The sequence below is a fragment of the Notamacropus eugenii genome, chromosome 2 (genome assembly GCF_028372415.1).
Source record: "Notamacropus eugenii isolate mMacEug1 chromosome 2, mMacEug1.pri_v2, whole genome shotgun sequence".
Classification (NCBI taxonomy): Eukaryota; Metazoa; Chordata; class Mammalia; order Diprotodontia; family Macropodidae; genus Notamacropus; species Notamacropus eugenii.
The window spans coordinates 295537391-295543067 of record NC_092873.1 but is presented as its reverse complement, the minus strand read 5'-3'; the positions used below and the strand labels follow the sequence as shown (position 1 = coordinate 295543067).

The following is a 5677-nucleotide window of genomic DNA, read 5'->3' as shown; positions in this document are numbered from 1 at the left end:
AAAAATCTCAATACCTTTGATTAAACTAGTCTGCATGACTTTGATTGTTTTCTTACTGCACAAGGGGAGGTAATAATGTCTATAATGATAGTATCCAGAACCAAGCTGGGCTATGTGGATTAAAAGCAATGGTTTGAATTGCTCACAGGGTGAACGGGAAGTCTGAACAGATTGCAAAGATCAAGTGTCATCCAGTTCATTTAGACTAATTAAATGAATATTCATTAAGGATCTACCGTGTGCAAGGAAACATGCTAGGTATCATGTAGGAAGTAAATAGGAATAAGGCTGATTCTGCCTTCAAGGAGCTTACAATTCAGTAGGGAAGAGTAAGTTTCTGTCACTCTGTATATCAGACACGGAGGAGATAGGACATTCATTCCATACCAGCTCAAGAGGCATAAGTGTTACTTGCTATACACATTCAAGAACTGTGAGGTCCACTTGGGAAAAGTTCTGCCTTCAAATTTCTGGCTCTGTCGAAGACTACATTCAAATCAATTTGATGAATATTTATTAAATATGTTACACATATTATTATGTGCCAGACACTGTGCTAAGTGCTGGGATACAAAGAAAAGCAAAAAACCATCCCTGTCCTCAAAAAGTCTAATGGGAGAGACAACTTGCAAACTACTAGGTATAAAGCTAAATTTATGATACATTGGAAATGATCACCATAGGGAAGGCACTAGAGTTAAGGGGGATTGGGAAAGACTCCCTTTAGAAGATGGGATGTCGTCAGGAGGGAAATATGAGGAAGGAGAGCATTCCAGGCATGGGGATAGACTGAGAAAATGCAGGAAATGCAGAGATGGAGTGTCTTGCTCGAGAAATAGCAAAAAGGCAGTGCTGCTGGATCACAGAATACATGATAGTGAGTCTGAGGTGTAAGAAGACTGGAAAAATGGGGCAGGGATGCTTAAAAGGGGCTTTGAATGTCAAATAGAGGATTTGTGTTCGACCTTGGAGGAGATAGGGAGCCACTGGAGTTTACTGAGTGGGGGAGGTGGTATGGTCAGATGTTTGCTTTAGAAAAATCACTTTGGCTGCTAACTGGAGGGTGGACTGGAATGAGGAGAGACTTGTGGCAGGCAGGCCAATTAGCAGGCCATTTCAGTAGTTCTGGGGAGGTGATGAGCACCTGCACCTGGGTGTTGGCAGTGTTAAAGGATTGAAGGGGGCAAATCTGAGAGATACTGTAAAGGGGAAATTTGGCAGGCCTTGGCAAGAGATTGGATAGAAGCAGGGAAGCACCAGTAAGGCGCTGAGGATGACACCTAGGTCTTGAGCCTGAGTGACTGGGAGGATGATATTACCCTCTACAGTAACAGGGAAGGTAGCAGGTGGGGAGGATTTAGGAGAAATGATAAAGGGTTGTTTTGGACATGTTCAGTTTAAGGTGGAAATGCAGACATGATTTGGCTTGCTTGGTTTAATAATAGGGCTGTACTTTATCATTAATCAACATTCACTAAGCTTGTTTTTCCTCTTTTTGTGCGTACCTTTTTGTGTAGAAGAAAGAAGAGCCTCATTCTGAGCACTTTCCATATGTGCCTTTGGAAGAACACCTGCGTCTGGCTGGATCACAGAATCACCCAGCTGCTGCCCCCAACCTGAGGAAGCTCTGTTAGCCACCACCACCTCCACCCCCTCTATCACCAAAGCCTTCTGCTCTGCCATTATCTCCTAGTCTCTGTCTGGACTCTGCTTGGAACAAATCACTTATGAACAGAGATATAATTGTTACTAAGATGTCGGCAATTAAGAGTGAGGGGGCAGCTTGTACTCTTTGTTCTTTTACTTAGCTTCCCTGGGTAAGGGGAGGTGGGATGATAATGGGATGAAAAAGAGACTGTTGACTATGAGTGGCCTCACTCCTCTCTCTAATCATATGATTGGAGAACTATAGGCATGATTCCTTGATCACAGGGGTCAGTCCCAAATAAAAAAAATTCAATCATGTGACTTTTTTATTTTAGGATTTCTTGAGTTTTATGTGAAATGTATTGTCTTCTCTGTACTATTCCAAGTTATAAAAGAAGAAATTAAGAGAAGGGAAGAGAATAAGCCATTATATAGTGCCTACTATGTGCCAGGTACTGTGCTAACCACTTTAAAAAATTATTCCATTTAATTTTCATAACAGCTTGATAAAATGGGTGCTACTATAATCAGTTGAGAAAATTAAGCAATCAGAGGTCAAATGACTTGTCCAGGATTACTCAGCTGGTAAGTGTTTAAGGTGGAAATAAAAAAAAAAATTACTGACTGAGCCCGTCACAGATTCATGTTACCTAACCTCAATTGGACCCTCCCCATGACACAGCAATTTTTTAATTGATATTTTATTGACACCACTCTCCCTCCCCCCCACAACCACACACTTCAGAAACCACAGCAACCTTTGCCTCTGGTGTTACTGACAAGATACAGGTGACTGGACAGGAATTCCTTCATATCTCTTGCTGCCCACTTCCAAGGCTTTGTGTCTTCCCATACTGTCCCCTCCATCTCTTCTGTTTCCGAAGAGGGACTCGCTCTTTGCCAAGCTATGCCCTTGTTCTTATGCCATTTCATCTCTTTTTTAATTTTGCATCTTCAATTATCTCCTCTACAAAGACATGCATTTCTTTCACCTGATCGTTAACTCACTGCCTACAAACATGCTCGGGTTTAAAATAATAGAATATTTTCCTGTGATTTGCTCTCTCTTTAATCTATTGTCCTATTGTTCTTCTCTTCATTCCAATTGTTAGAAAAAAGTAGCGCATTCTTGCTTTCTTCATGTTCTTCCCATCCATACCCTGCTCAAATCTCTGTTGTCTGGCTTCTCTTCTCACCACTGATTGAGACTTTCTTTCAAAGTCACTAATCACTCACTTATTGCCAGATCCAATGACTATTTTTTTCTAATCCTCATTCTATTCATCTTCTCTACAGCATGTGACAGTGTTGACTAGTTCCACCTTGATAGATAGACAGATAGAGCATTTATTAAGCAGTGACAATGTTCCTGGAACTGTGCAAAGAGCTGAGAATACAATGGGAGACACTCCCTGCTCTCAAAGAGATTACATTCTAACCCGCGAAGATAGCAAATAGAAGGGAAGTGGAGGGGTCCAGTGAGTGGTGGACTGGTTTTCAGCAAGCATGATAGTCATAGATGGTTCCTCAAATGGAGGTTTGGGGCTAATTCATCAATCAGAAGAGGAGACTAGAGGAGGGAAATGAGGGGAGAGTGCTAATTAATTAGGATGCTGTCAGTAATCCAGGCAAGAGGTGGTAGTAGCTTGAAGTAGAGTGGTTGCTATGTGAGTGAAAAAGGACAGATGTAAGAAATATTTGTGTAGATAGAATTGACAAGATTTGGAAATTGATGGGATGATAGAGAAGGATGACTTTGAGATTGTGAATTTGGTGGATAGTGGGGGATTCTCATCAGAAATAGGAATGCTAGGAAGACATGGATTTTGGAGTGAAGATAATGATTTCCATTTTGGATGTACTGAAATTGAATTGCCTATAGTCACCTAGCTGACAATTGGTAATGTTGACTTGGTCCTCAGAGGACAGATAAGCATGGGAATATTATGCAGAGAGAGATCATAAGTAAACCTATGGAAGCTGATGAGATCAACAAGAGAGAGTATAGAGATAGAAGAAAAGAAGGCTCTGGAACATTCCTGGTATATATTCAGTGAAGAGGGGAAAACATGAATGATGATTCAACAAGACAGACTGAAGGAATCATTCAGACAGATAGGAGGAGAAAAAAGGGTGGGGGGAGGCACTTTATAAATATTATCTCACCTGATCCTCATATCAACCCTGTGAAGTAGGCACTATTATTATTCCCATTTTACAGTTGAGTAAGGTAAACAGAAGTCAAGTGACTTGCTCAGAGTCACACAGCTAACAAGTGTCTGAGCCTAGATTTGTATTTGGATCTTCCTGACTCCAAATTCACATCACCTAAGATGCCTCTAGTAACTTCTTCCCCATCAAAATTCCTTGTGTTTGCATTGTATCTATTTACATGTGCCCATCAACTCTCCCAAGAAAGAAGAGCTCTTTGAAAACAGAGACTCTTTCCTTTTGGTCTTTGTATCCTCATTGCCTCACATAATACCCAGTCTAAGGGAGGTTATTAGTAAATTCTTTGGTGATTGATTGGTTTTGCCTGTGGAATTTCATAGTCTATAGAGATGCTCTAAAGTGATTGCCCATTAGCTACCTCACATCACCTGGGCTGGACTGCCCATGTCCATGAAGTCTGTAGTCCTGGGATCTCTCACTCTGAGTTTTGCGCTCTCTCTCTCTCTCTCTCTTTCTCTCTCTCTCTCTCTCTCTCTCTCTCTCTCTCTCTCTCTCTCTCTCTCTCTCTCTCTTATTTATTTTTAACACAGTTTATAACAGATAAAGCAATTCCAACTTTTGGTCAGGTGAGACTTCTTTTTAAAGCATTTACAATATGGACCACAAAAGAAATATTTTTTTTAAACATTAACCAACTGAGACACAAATAATATTTATGTTGCTAACTTCACAAGCTCTTGACCTAATTGTCTCCACAGTATTACTAAGAATTAAAAGACCCTAACTTATTGTTATTGGTCTAAAGTCCTATGCCTAATAGCTTAATTTTAGACAACCTTGGATGTTCCCCTACCCATAATCTATAATTGAATAGATCTGGTATTAAATTTACAAACCTTTTGACTATAGGAAATTGCCACCAATAGTAAGGACGTTGCAGGGATACAATATCTCCCCAACTTCATGTCAATTCCAGGCAGGATTAGATTATCCACTTGCATTCATTCAGGCTTAAAGTCTGCGAGGTGTCAGTGGGGAAATTGAGTGAGGAGAATCCCACCTCAGCCCATGCTGAACAGTCACTCTCTCACCCTTCCCTTGAGATCACCTAGGCAGTTCATACCAGCATCTCATCAGCTTACTGGCATCATGTATTGGAGGCTCAGATCGCCTCTCTTACCACCCATATCTGGAGTTAAACTCAGAAGAACAGTCACTTAATAGTCCCATAGCATCTAAAAATGGCAAGTTTTAATAACCAGGTTTCAAATATGATTATAGTTTCACTTTGGTTAAGGAACATCTTTTGAGGCAAGTCTTAAGTGGCTTACATATCTTTCTATACATGTTCTAGTTCCTGATTAAATAGCAATCATAAAATCAAATTTACCATTAAAACCTTGACTTTTCCATCAATGCCACATTTTACCTGAGGTTACCTTCCTCTAGGAAATTTAGTCTGAAATTCTTTTCTCCAAACTAAAGATGTTATTGATTTATTCTCAATAATTAATTCAGTCTATTGTTTTATTACTAATTGCTTTTACCTCATTTTGTAACATGTCCAATTTTTCTCCCCATCACTCCCCTCCCCCCACTTCCGAATACCTTCCTTCCCTCAATGTACCCTCCCCTCCATCACACCCCACCCCTCTCCTATCCCTGTCTTCTCTCATTTCTTGCAGGGCAAGATAAATTTCCATACCCCTATCCCTGTAGTTCTTATTTCCCGATTATATGCAATGAAAATTCTCAACATTCATTTCTAATACTTTGAATTCCAACTTCTCTCCCTCCTCCCTCCCTCCCCAGCCCTACTGAGAAGGGTAGCAATTCAATACAGACCAAATATGTGTTG

General features: G+C 40.4%; 1 long non-coding RNA gene across 1 annotated transcript; it reads left to right on the top strand.

Moving 5' to 3' along the window:
• The first annotated feature begins 785 nt into the window (after nt 1-785).
• LOC140527490 (uncharacterized) lies at nt 786-1976 on the top strand. Its single transcript, XR_011974812.1, has 2 exons — nt 786-877; nt 1518-1976. It is a non-coding gene; the product is annotated as an uncharacterized lncRNA (long non-coding RNA).
• Nucleotides 1977-5677: the final 3701 nt, after the last annotated feature.